The sequence below is a fragment of the Corvus cornix genome, chromosome 6 (assembly GCF_000738735.6).
Source record: "Corvus cornix cornix isolate S_Up_H32 chromosome 6, ASM73873v5, whole genome shotgun sequence".
NCBI lineage: Eukaryota > Metazoa > Chordata > Aves > Passeriformes > Corvidae > Corvus > Corvus cornix.
Window position 1 is genome coordinate 29,958,844 of NC_046336.1, and position 13,011 is coordinate 29,971,854.

The following is a 13,011-nucleotide window of genomic DNA, read 5'->3' on the forward strand; positions in this document are numbered from 1 at the left end:
CTGATGAAAACTGTTGTGCACCTGGAGTATCATCTAAAGCCATCTCCTTGACCTGCTCCTAGGACTGCCTTGCTCAGGGAGGTTGGTGTGATGTGAAATTGCCTCCCCTCTCACAAGAACGTAGTTCACTGCTTCTCTAGGCCATGTTGACACCTCTTGACAAATGTGGGTTGATGGCACAAGTATAATATTCACTTTGGAGGTGTCCAGAACTCTGACTGCATTTTTCCCTGTGTATCCCCTTGTGGTGCATGCCCAGCTGCCCTGCCAGGCTGCACTGCTGATTTCATTTGACTGACAAAGGCATTTCAAACTGAAAGGAGGTATTTTAAATACAGTCAGGAACAATATATAAAATGACCTCAAACAATCCCACATAAAGTCCTTTGTTATTTTCAAAGCACTTTCCCAGCTTGACACTCTTGCTTTTTTTATAGCCAATATAAAATTCAAAGTGTTTTATTCCAGGGCAGTACATGGATATAAAATATAAATATATTGAACCTCAAACTACCTTTTTGTTCTTCTGCTTTGAAACAGGATCTGAAGTAAACTCAGTGTAAAGATCCAGAAAATTATCCAGAAAATTCCATTTCTCAAACTTTTGTTCCCTGTGGTCTTGAGCATATTTAGAAGAACTTCCCTGAAGCAAGCATGAGGAGTGCTGATAGCAGTGAGGAGCAGCCTGGGTGTGCATGGCTGTGGGCAGCAGCTCAGGACTGCTCAGGGATGAGCACGCTGAGATGCCTCAGGTGTCCCTTGCATAGCTCAGAACAAGTCAGCTCTGCTGCTCAGGAGCAGGGGAGAGAGCTGGAATGAGGAAGCGCGGTCCCACCTCCCAGAAAATCACCTGGGTTTGCACAGTGAAGGCCAACACAACCCTGCAGGGCCTGGCAACCCCTTCTGTTTCCTGACACCTTTTTCTATGATGCAAAAGGTCAGTGGAAATGGTCTGTTGTGGTTCTGTGCCCAGGAGGTTGATAGCTGGTTGCTGCTTTCTCTTCTGCTAATTGCTGTTACTAAATGGCTTTGAAATTACCTCACAGTAACTGAGTGCAGGTTTGGGGCCTGTGTGTACACAGAGAAGCTGAAGTGAATCAGCTCAGAGATGTTTGGAATAGGCATAGCTGGCAGCACGCAGCAAAGCAAATGGCCGGGTAAATTTGCATCTTGTTTAATACATCAAAAAAAGTTTTAAGCTGTGACTTGTAGAAGTCAAGCCAGGAACAATAAGCTTGCCTGGAGAATTCTGGTCTTAGAAACGAAAGGATACGGAACCACATCCAAGGTAAATATTGACATGACTCAGGATGAACTAGTAAAATGTTTAATGAAGCTGAAAATAAGGCATCTGGGATAGATGTTTATTGTTAAAAATGAAACATTCGAGCAAAAGTAGCATAGTGATGATGGAGGTTATTCATAGGAAAGCCAAGTTGGGGAAACAGCATCATCTGAAAGAAACTGACTCCAGCTATCCGTGAAACATGGAAAAAAGTTAGAATTATAAGAGAGCTAAAAATGTAGGTGAATAGCAAACAGTTATTAAGGATATTCAGAGTGGATTTTGGAGACTGAATCATACCAAGGGACAAATTACTCAGGTGTCCAGAATAACTCTATTGGCTTTGACAGATTTCTTGGTATTTGCCTTCGTGTAATTGAGAGTTTACTCCCTTATGCCATATGAGGACTGAATATTAAGAAACTTGGAGGAAAAAAAAGCACTTTTTTTCATTCCAGTATCATTCTCTTGATGACAGAGAATAAGTCACATTAACGCCACAAAGCATTTTAGGAACACATTAGGAGCTTTTCTGTTTCATGCAGCAGGAAAAGAATCAACCCTTGCAGAATGCCGTGAAAATAATCAGAAAGGTTCCATTGAACCGGGCACAGAAATGAATTGTGCTGCTGTTTTGGAAGTCTTACACCTGAGTCTGTGGTGTTACTGGAATGCTCTGTGGTGAAATCCATGGCTGGGTGAGGCAACACTACCTTCACATGCTTACCATTGGTGCAGATACTGGGGAAGAGATACCAGGAGTTGGAATTGCCTGCTTAGGTGTGCTCTATAAACTAGCTTTTTCCTACCTCAGAAATGTAACCCTAACACATAAGAACTGATTGTGTGCAAAAGGTACCTTTGATCTCTTCCCAGGTACCATGCCTATAGTTGCAGTGGCACAAATCTCAGTTGAGAGCTATCTGGCGATTATGCACATGCAGCTGCAGTCCCTCAGATGGCTTCATAGTACAGTACAAGAGCACACATTCTTCTAGCCCCAAGGCACAGGATAACGCACACAGCTGACCGTGTGGCAGAAGGAGTAGAGGCAGGGACTCAGGAGAAGCAGGGAGGGATGCCTGGGGAAGACAGCAACGGGGAAAGCCTACTATGCTGAGGCACTGCATGTGCCCTTTGCTCCTTTGGCTGCTTCTGATGGATTCAGGAAAACTGTAATTGTAGGGTTTGGCTCTGCACCATCTCTCAAAGCCTTTATCCAGGGATGAAGTGAATGCTACAGTCTCTCTTAGTCCTCCAAGCAGTCTTTTGGAAAGCTGGGGTCTAAAATAATTGAAAACTTTTAATCATAATCATCAACTTCTTGGACTAGATTTAGAAAATCCACAGTCAACCCATCCTCTTCCTTCATCTCCTATTCACTGAGAAGCTTTCCTTTGGCCAGCCTTCTTGTTAAGGCCACAACCAAATAGTAGTTGATGGTAGATTTTATTACTAACATAAACAAATAGCAGGTTATTTTGTTATTGTCCCAAGCTTCAAAGCTGGAGCTGGTCTTTGCATCAGTAGGCTCTACCAGTACTGACATGCAATTGGAATACAAAGAGGATGTTGATAATATAAAACATATGTTGCTTATGCAGATCATTCAGCGTCACTTCAGTGTTCTCTGCAAAGCACCTCAGCCTGTTCATCCTCCATCAGCCTCAGCCAAAATAACTCAAGAGCTGCACGTTCTTTGAGCCACTGCACAGCGGCACAGGATGCACACCCTGGAGAAGGATGTTGACACAAGCAGCAGACACCAGTAGGATTATATGCCAGCATTGCTGTCTGAAACTCAGTGCAGAAAGGTCTTCTCTGGGCAGAGCAAGAAAGATTTAGTGAATATAAAAGCACATCAAAAGCAAATAAGGAATTTTTATTGTCATTTATTGTCATTTTCTCCCACACCATTTTATTGGTTTTGTGCTCATAAAAACATTAGCTGATTAACTCACTATCAGAATGGCAAAGCTGCTAACCAGAAGCTGCGTGCAAAACCAGATACATGCAGTGCCTTGATAGCGGTAGGGTGAGATTTTTCTTTTCCTGCTTCCTTACTTTTAAAGCCCGGCCAATATAACTCTTTTCTGTCATCTTAACATTTGGTACTATTCCCATATGTACAGATTGAAACATCTGCAAGTTTTAAAAATTAATATAAAGTTCCGTAATTGTGTAAGCCTTGCTCGTTTTAATGGCCCTGAATGAGCAGCTTTGATGCAAGCGAGACGCAGTCAGCAGACGAAGTGCTCTGCTTGTACCGAGCAAGCTGCTCCAGTGGGGCAGGATGTCCGTGTAGTCAGTGCTCCTGTGGGGATGATCACAGTGTAGGATTGTGCTGTGGAGGAACACAGGGTGGGCTTGAGTTGCTGGCACACAGAAATTCAGTAAGTTACCAGTAAGTGCAATCTTGGGTGCCAAATTGCAAAGCAGTCACATTTGGTAGAGCTCATTTCTGTCACCCCCCCGTCCATGGAGATCCAGCATAAAGCTGTGAGGTTTCATTTTGTCCATTTCAAAACCACACTGTACATGGACATGTACTGGACTTTTCACAGATCTTACTGAAAGCCATAAAATGACTTAGTCATTACCTACTCAGATATGTTGGAAGTATGGTTCAGTATTTCCAGGTTTACTGAAATAATGGTCCCTTGTTTGTTTTTCTAGTGGCAGGCAAAGTAGAAACAGAGCTGTGAACAATAACATAAACCTTGCTGTTACCAAGCACTTGGCAAGGAGTTTTAGGAATGCTTTACTTTTCCTATGTGTATATAAAGCCTTAGAGAACTCTCTGATTGTGGCATATTTCAGCATAAAGGAAGCAGAAATAAAATCAGGCCCTATAATTCATGTGTTCAGTAATGGAGGACCGAAGCAGGAAGAGACAGGTGCTTTTCTGAAAAGAATGAAAGATCTGAGCAGCTGATTCATGGTGAAGTAATATGCTTTTAGCTGAGAACGTTTATTGTAGCTGAACCTCATGCCATCCCTCAAGCCAATATCTTAGATGAATCAGCAACTTGCGAGCTTTATCTCAGCTGTACCAATAGAGTTTATAATATTGTTCTGTCAGTGCTATTTATACATCATCACATGGCTGACTACTCCAGGCTGTGCTTTTTTTACACAGCCTTGGATGATGTCACTGTGGAGTAGGCAATTGTACTGAACAAAGGCTTTCTTCAGAGCAGCAACAATTAAAGCTGATGGCAGAGTACAACACTGGAGCCATGGAAATACAGAAACAAGCTCCCCAGTTTTAAGGTAGCTCTAGACAGGGCTTTCAGTCCTTCAGTAACTGGTCCCACTGGGAAATTACTTGAAGTGGTGTCCTACAGCTGTCAGTGCCCACCTGGCCTTGGAAATGTGTAGGGAGCAGTGTGGTCTGAAGCCTGGGGCTGCCAGGCACAGAGCACTCACTAACCATGTAATTATTTGGGGGGTTGGGGAAGAAAGAAAGCTCCTCCAAGAAGGAAGATCTGTGGATCCATTCTGCATCAGTCATTGACTAAGAGAAACAGAGTCAGCCTGGAAGCCTGCAGCCATGCCATGTCCCCTAAAAGCCAGGGGACTGATGGCCACTGTAGTATGAGGCAGTGAAAGGATCTACAAATGATTTGTAAAGGAAGAATTCAGCATCCTCAGTTGATTGCCCTTTCATTTGTGATGTTCCAGTGAGCCTGAAATTCTTCACTCTATCCCTATTCCCCAGTGCATCACGTGCATTTTCAGCTGTTTATCATCATTCCATAAGGCCAGCAACATGTCAACATCAACAGCTGTGTTCTTCTCATCTGCTACTTGTACGGGAGCTCTCGGAGTTTAACCACCGACACTGTCGATCAGCGCTGTTCGGACATGGCGGCTGTAACTCTTCCCTAGAAGCTGCTTCTCAGGAGCTCCCTCCCTATGACCTGCAGCCAAGCCGTGACAAGCACGTCACTGGGTCACAGGTGGAGGCAAGGAAAAGAGAGTGTTACCCCCCGCCCCTGCCTGTGCTTTGCAGAATGACTGCAGTAACTAAGTGGTTTATTTCAGAAATACTTGTAAGTTGGACACAATTACTGGCTACCTCAGAGACAGAGCTGGGACATGCTTATGCTGTAGGTTCTGACCTCTCTTGCTTTGCAGACCTCTCTCTCCAATTTCCAGTGGAGGTTCAGACTCAGGTGTGGAAAACTACTGTCAACAAGGTTGGTTTTTCCCCATTAGGTCTCACAGACTCTCCAAGTACTTTCCACAGACCCTCAGGGACCTGCATCTCCAGGCAGGAGAGCACTGGCCTAGTCCTAGGGACTGGTCCATTTGCCTTTTTGCAGTTACAATGGTCACCCCTCACTAGGGATTTGCCCTTCCCAGAATTCTAACATTTTAAAATCCCCCCCTTAAAATGACTTCTTTCCAAAGCCTCCTTCCAAAGTTTGGCTCTGTGCAAAACATGCCAGCATCTGATAAAGGCTCAAAACAGAAGCAGAATGGCATAAATAGAAATTAAGTAAATTAGGAAGAGATGCCAAAGCAGCAAAACCCTAACGATAGCTGTGGCTGCATGTGCATGTGCCATGCAGCTTCCAGCCCCTGTCAGAGTGCCAGGCTGCCCCTCACTATTCCTGGGAACATATGTATCCACTGTGTCACTGGCACCGCCTGCTCAGCCTTGGACCGCATCTTCTCGCAGACTCTTTAGAAAGCTGGGGTTTGTGCAGAGAGTTGGTGCCAGAGCCCCAGCCAAGCCAGCAGCAGCCTCTCTGTGGCTGGATAATTTTTCCTCACTTGGTAAACTGCGCTTGTGCCATCTGGTCAATGCAAACACAGCCTTATCCTCTATCCAGCCACATTTTGTGGAAATTGTGGTCTACCTGCGTCGTCAGCTCAGCCATGATACTATATGGTTTATTTCCCTCATGAACCAGAGGAAACCTGGGCCAGATTCCCAGCTGGTAAAAAACAACATGACTAAGGTGAAGTAATTTTGGACCACCTGATGCTCTTCATTAATGGCCAGGGCTGGAAAGGTAGAGCAAGCACATCTTTGCTACTTACTCATTATTGATGCTATTTTTCCATAAGACCATTGACCACAAGTGAACAGGAGATAAATATGTGAGAGCTGTTCTCCTAAGCAGCATAACAACAGTGGGTTCCAGGCTGAGGTCTTTGCAGAAATGGCTGTGTGTGGTGCTGGCTCTGCTCAGGTAGCCTTGAGTCCCTCGGCTGGGCTCCTGCCACTCTATGCTTTCCCACAGAGCACAGCTTGCAGCTTGGTCCCCCAGAGCTGTGCTGGAGATACCCTAACCCAGCCTTATGTTGGTCTTGGTTTTGATCCCTGGTCTCTTTATTCCACAGATTAGGACATTCTTAGTTTGAAAATACAGGCAAAGTTTTAGAAAACTTTTGGAATGAGAAGAAAATGTGGAGCCAGTTGAGAAGGGATGTAATAACATGTCACTCTTGGGTTGCTCTGCCTATGCATATGTTTTTGGCCTTGCTGTATATCTAACTCTGGGGACCTGTGCTTTTGAGGGAGGCAACCTAGAAAGAGATATTTAACAGGTCTTGTGCTGAATCTTTCTTGCCTTTTGCTGAATCCTGATGCCCTTCCTTGCCAGCTTGGCTTGCTGGTCTGTAGGAGGGGAGGTTCTGGGGCAAGGGAGAGATAAAATTTGCACTTCTGTGAAGAGCTGTTGGTCTGAAGCTCACAGGAACTCCCAAGTGTGAGCACAGTCAAACTGGAGTTGTTCTTCTGTACCACAAAACAAATGGTGAAGCTCTAGTGCGATGATCTGTTTACCCACTGCTTTTCTGATCCCGTATCCATCCTTCCTTCCTTCCTTCCTTCCTTCCTTCCTTCCTTCCTTCCTTCCTTCCTTCCTTCCTTCCTTCCTTCCTTCCTCCCTCCCTCCCTTCCCCTCCCTTCCTCTCCCTTCCTCTCCCTTCCTCTCCCTTCCTCTCCCTCCCCCCCAGTGTCCCCTGCTTCCAGCCCTGGCCACTCCCTCGGGCTCTCCCTATTGGTTCCTGTACCCCAACCCCGCCCCTGAGCCCCTGACAAAATCCCCGTGCACCCAGCTCATGAGGTCTCTCTGCCTCTCAGGGTCATCGGGATAAGATGTGATTAAAGTCTTCTTAAGCCCTCATAGGAGACCCTTCTCTTCCTCCTTTGCCATCGCTGGTTGTAAGGCTGATAGCTGACCAGAGCAAAACCACGGGGCCATCTGAAATGGACTATGGAGGGCGAAATGGTTGCACTGCCCTAAGCAGCCCCGCTGAGCTCTCAGGAAAGCTGCAGCCTGCTAAACTAAATCTAGTGATTACAACACTCTAGAGTGGTGGTTTAGAGAAAGGTAACATCTCCTGTCAGACCAGCTGACATGCTCAGGCGAAAGGGGATGAGGTTTTGGGCACATGGGTCTGAAGGAGTGCACTGAATGAATGGGCCTGGAGTAAGGGAGGCAAAAATAGAACCAGCCATCTGTCAGTGCACTCCAGGATGGCTAATTGGGAAGCCTCAGTGCTCAGCTGCTGAATGTCCTGCCTGGTTTCCTCACAGAATAGAGGTGGCCGTAGCAATCTCTCCTTGCGGGCTGGGCACAGCTCAGATCGATGGGGTGTCTGGGTGAGCTCCCCCAGTGCAGATCTACAGCACCTGGGGCTCTGTCCTGTGTGCCAGAGGCATCTCTGTCCTGAGGATCACCATCTTCCTGTGGTCAGGCAATAGGAGAAGTCCTCATGGCAGATAAGGTAGGGAAGGACTTGAGGCAGGCTCCTATCTGTTGTCTCCTCCTGCATGGGCAGGAGAATTTTCTTCACAGCGAACAGCCCAGCTGCAAGGGCTGGAACAGCCAGGAGGCAGCCCAGCTGGGGCTGTTGCATTTATCCGGAGGAGATCCTAAAATTACTTGGAGATGTTACCTCTGCAAATGGTAGTCGAACATTATAAATATATATGTTGCATGTGTATGTAATGATTGATTTCATAGTCACCACACAAGTTGGAAACATTGCTAATGTGATGCTTATAGGCAGGAGTTAGTCCAAATTAAAGGCAGGAAATTCCAAGGTATTGTTCTTATGGAAGCTGTGACAGCTGAATTATATGGGCTTGTTGAGGAACTAAAGATAACCTCATTCAGAGTAGATAAAAGCATTATGTATGAGCAAGGAAACTGAATTACAATTGCAGTGGGAGCCATAAGTCTGAATATCTTGACTGTTGTGTGCAGTAAATGGAAACTCCACCGTGCTGTTATATTAATTTGGTACTTTTTATTTAGGGACAAATCTTCAAATTCTTTATCTTAAAACTCCAATGAAGGCAATGGAGAGTTTCAAATACAGAAAGATTCAGACATGGGGATTCAATGCCTGGTTCATAAAGGTAGGATGAACTTCCATCTTGATCGTTTCTGCTGTCATGATTTGGTGGTGGGTGTAACTGTGGGAAGCATCCTGCGTTGCCTTCAGACTCGCGAGGAGGAGATTGTAGAAAGTAAACAAATACTGGAATTCATTTCTTGCTGATCACAGATTTTTTTGGAACAAAAACCATGGTGGGATCTTGGAGAACAGAAGCCTGATCTGGTAATATCCCTGGCACCCCTCAAGGCCCCAGTACCCCTTTCCCACCACAGCACGTGTCCGCTGACCAGCAGGGGCACTGACAGGCTGTGTCCCGCTGCCCACAGCTCTCCCTTGGGATGAGCACTGGGGTGAAGGACCAATGTACCTGGCTGCCATCAGCCATGTGCCTGCACTCTTGCAGCTGCCAGGCAGTGGGCTTGGCAGGAGATCTCGGGGAGTCCTTTGGGCTGAGGAGAGCATCCTCAGTCGAGTTCACTGCTGCCTTTGTTTGGGGAGCACTGAAAGATGCCCTGGGGTTCTGTACCTGCTGTCCTTGATCAGTGCCCATCCCAAGGGAGCATCCTGGCAGACACTAACCTTTGCTCCAGGCAGGCGTAGGGAAAGCACACCTCTGCTGGCAGGTCTGGGAGGGGATGCTCTCCATTTAGCATCAAGCTGAAATTTTACAAGATGAAAATCTGATAAAAACCCCCATATTTTCAGTTGGCCTTTCTTCATCCAGTATTTGTAACCTGGCATCTGTGTGCAGGCTGCACTTCTGAGACCCAGTGGAGCAGCTTTTTGGAGATGGGTCGGGGCTGCACTGGGTCTCTGCCCCAGATCTGGCAGACAACAGTGGCTGAGTTTTCCAGAGTGGCTATCAGAGATTTTCTGTAATTTTATTGCAACATCTCTACCTTGCCACTAGTTTTCCTGCTCTGAGACAGTAATTGGTCTAGGTTTTGTTGCCACAACATTACACACCTGGAATTTGAGACATTTTGCTTCTGCTTTGCTTTGTTTTAATCAGACTTGCTTGAAATGTCATACTGAAATGAGAAAAGCAGCAAGACTGTAGAAATCTCAGCCATAGACTGCGAGGCAGTAACTGCATACAGAGCTTGGCAGGAGGCACTGGGACTACCTGAGAGCTCTAATTGCCTCCTATAAATATCAAATATCAGTATGTGTAGAGAAGGTGAGTGCAGAGGACAGAAAATAGTTTTACTGTATGCTGTAGTATGATTCATGCTTTTAAGATCAAGATTAAAAGTCTCCATTAGGTTCCAGAGTATGATTTTATTTTCATTTACATCAAAGGATTTAAGAGCCTTCAAACCCCAGCATTTTTAAAAATAACTTTTAAGCATACTGTCTGGCAATGTGAGTCCCAGTTAGCACAGAAGAAGCCAGGCTCTCCTCATATAAAGCAAATAACTGAAAAATCGGAATTAAAGAAATACCTTGTCCTCAATTTAACTCTGACAGCTTGTATTGTATTTTGTGTCAGGAAAAAGACTTTATGAAATGTGGGCCCTTGTAGGCAGGACATAGCCCAGGGTGATTAGCCCTACAGATCAGCAGAAACCATGCACCATAAAAGCTTCTGCTTTTATGCAAGGTTCAGAGCCTTAATTTGAATTTTTGGGCTTGTTTGTATTTCAAAAGCAACAGCTACTGAATTGCATCTTGAAAATCATATTTCAGGGCAAGTATCCTCAAAACACAGCCCAGGTTTGATCAAAAGGTTCTCAAGTCTGCAAACCTTTTGACAAACCCAATGAATGTTTACACTTTCTAAGTAAACTCCAAACCATGGGCTGGCATGTCACGATGGAGTTTTTTTAGATTTTCTCTCTCTTCCCCCACCCCCCAGTTCTTGCAAAAATCCAGTCTGTCCTCTGGAACTGGACTTTCAAGATGGGCATTTTAATATTTTTATGGATAAACACATGAGCAGGCACAATAAATGAATATCTACATGCACGCAAAATATTGAGCTGTTATTTGTAAAATGCTAAATAAAAACCACTTTTGTGTTTTGCCTTTATTTAGTGTCCATTCCTGTGGATCAGACTGCACCGTGTTCACTTCTCCAAACCACTAAGATAATCCTTACCACACATAGAAATAGATTTTAATTACAGAGCAATAAATACTGTATCTCTTTTTTGCTGCATGCATTTTTCTATCAGCAGACAAAAGCTGACATTTATTTTACTGATAGCCCTATATTTCCCCTCCCGCTACCACCGCAGCAGAATTTCCCTTGCCTAAGGAAATTGAGAGGATCAGAGCACATCTGATGTTCCATTAATTTAAAACGGCTGCCAGGACTTGCATATTGTAGCAGCTTTAAAGTGATTGAATTTGGATTATTTCAAACTCTGGAAAGTCCTGCCTTGCCTGACTGAGGTGTCTCGAGTGACAAAATAAAATACGAATATGCCTCATCTGTACGTCCTCATCCTCGCACGCAGCATTGCAACAAGCACGGTAGAAGCCATGGAAAGAACAGCCCTAATTTTTTCCCCTTCTCTTCTAATTTTTTTTTTTTTTTAATTTTGGTAGCAGGCCCCTTTTTTAAGCTGTAGCCCAGCTAAGTGGAGACACCTGGTGTTTGCTGCAGCAAGTTCACTAAAAATATGTGAAAGGGGAGGAGGAGAGTGGGGGTGTCCGGGGTGCCCTGCCTGGGGCACAGCCAAAAAATTCCTCTCCCCTGGCAAGGGCTCCTCCTGTGAATATAGCCGTGCCCTGACCACAGATGGGCTGCTACAGCTCAGCTCTGCGTGTCCTGGGGGGATACTTAGCCCTGTCAGGTGTTAAATAAAACACCAGCTTTTGGGCAGTATCTGTTTTGTAATGCTTAGTGAGTAGCTTATGCAGCGTAATTCCAAAAGCAGAAAAAGTTTATGCACGGCCAAAGGAATATTAAAGTTTCACTACAAAAGAAATATTGTGGCTGCCAAGGCCTGATTACTCATAAACCCCACAGCATTATCACCATCCATCACTGCCGAGCTTTAATGACCAAACTAAAAGGAGAGACATCAAAGCGGGGGGGTGGTGTCGTTGTCGTTTCTCAAGAGTAAGATTCCCTAAATATAGGACCAATAGTAGAGCTTGATATATTTTTTGACCAAAAAACTTGAAAAATCATTTGAACGAATCACAAAACATATGTTTTGCTGTAAAAGCCATGAAGTTTGTGCAGTGCGCTATTATGGTGACTGCTTGGCTTTTCATGCATTCCTAAATTACCATGTAATCTAAAACCTTGTTTTCAGCTGCTCTATATTGGAAAGTCCCTTGCAATAATCAGGATGATTACAGGCTAGTGGAGAGAACAAAACTTGTTTGTATTGTTGCAAATAGAAATGTAGTTTATCAGAAATTTTACCTTTCTAGGGAAAAATAAAAATAATAATAATAAACTTTCTTTTTTCCCTGGCTGGAAATATTTTAAGCATGGGATTAATTTTGGCCACTCTACAACTTAAAAACACATGGATACTTGGTATAAAAATATGTTTCTTTCCTGTAGGGACTTGACTCTAATTGGTGTGCCAAAACTATCTCACAGAGATTTCATTGTCTTATCTACTTACATCATCTTAATGCGATTTTATTTTACTTTGTCAAAGTCATATTAATGTAAATGTGTTCTTGATAGCAAACAGAGTTCTTTTTTATGCTAAACAGGATTCAGCTGACACTAATAAAACAGCTTGCAATCCATTAGACTATAACTGTAATATAGTTATTTTGTTTCCCAAATAAAGACCGTGTCAGAAAGCTGTATAAGGATTTTTGTCTTGTTTTTCCACAATAATTGCTTGGGTGGGGTTACATTCTGATCTTTAAATGAATAGTATCGCTTGGAACAAACACTTCATGTATCTTTTATCTTTCTCTTGCAATACAGTTCTGAGTTTTCTTTGAAAATGCAAAGCTACTTTTCCAGATAAGTCATCAAAATGTTTCCAAAGTATTTTAACTGCCAGATTAACTATATCTTGAATACAAAGATAGATGGCTTACATTCTTTATGCAGAAATCCTGCCAATGCATAGCAACTAGCAACAAATTAATTTCTTTTGCAACAGTGGGAAGGAAATAAAAAAAAGAAACCCTTCTTTGCTATGCAAAGCTCAAAAAGGTAAATAGATATTTAAAAAGAAAATAAGGTTACTCGTTCTGAAAGGGTAATCTGTAAGCAAAGAACAGAGGATTAAACATACATTTGCTCTCTTTATGGAATCTGTGTTCCAGCCTTCTCTTAATGTATTCAGCTAATTAAGGACTGCGGTGACCCTGTGGCAGATTCTGAAATCTAGGAATGTCTATTTTTCTATTTTATTTTATTTTTATTTCTTTTA

General features: G+C 43.8%; 1 protein-coding gene across 3 annotated transcripts in view; it reads left to right on the forward strand.

Moving 5' to 3' along the window:
- Window positions 1-13,011, forward strand: part of CABCOCO1 (ciliary associated calcium binding coiled-coil 1) — a 263,455-nt gene that overhangs the window by 238,963 nt on the left and 11,481 nt on the right. Inside the window, exons 8-9 of one of the 3 annotated variants that reach the window (XR_005602172.1) lie at window positions 8,566-8,669; window positions 10,688-12,718. The gene's annotated coding sequence lies outside the window, so the exon portion shown is untranslated. Of the gene's footprint in view, window positions 1-8,565; window positions 8,670-10,687; window positions 12,719-13,011 lie in introns of those variants that run through there. The other 2 variants (XR_005602171.1, XR_005602170.1) reach the window with 2 other exon arrangements.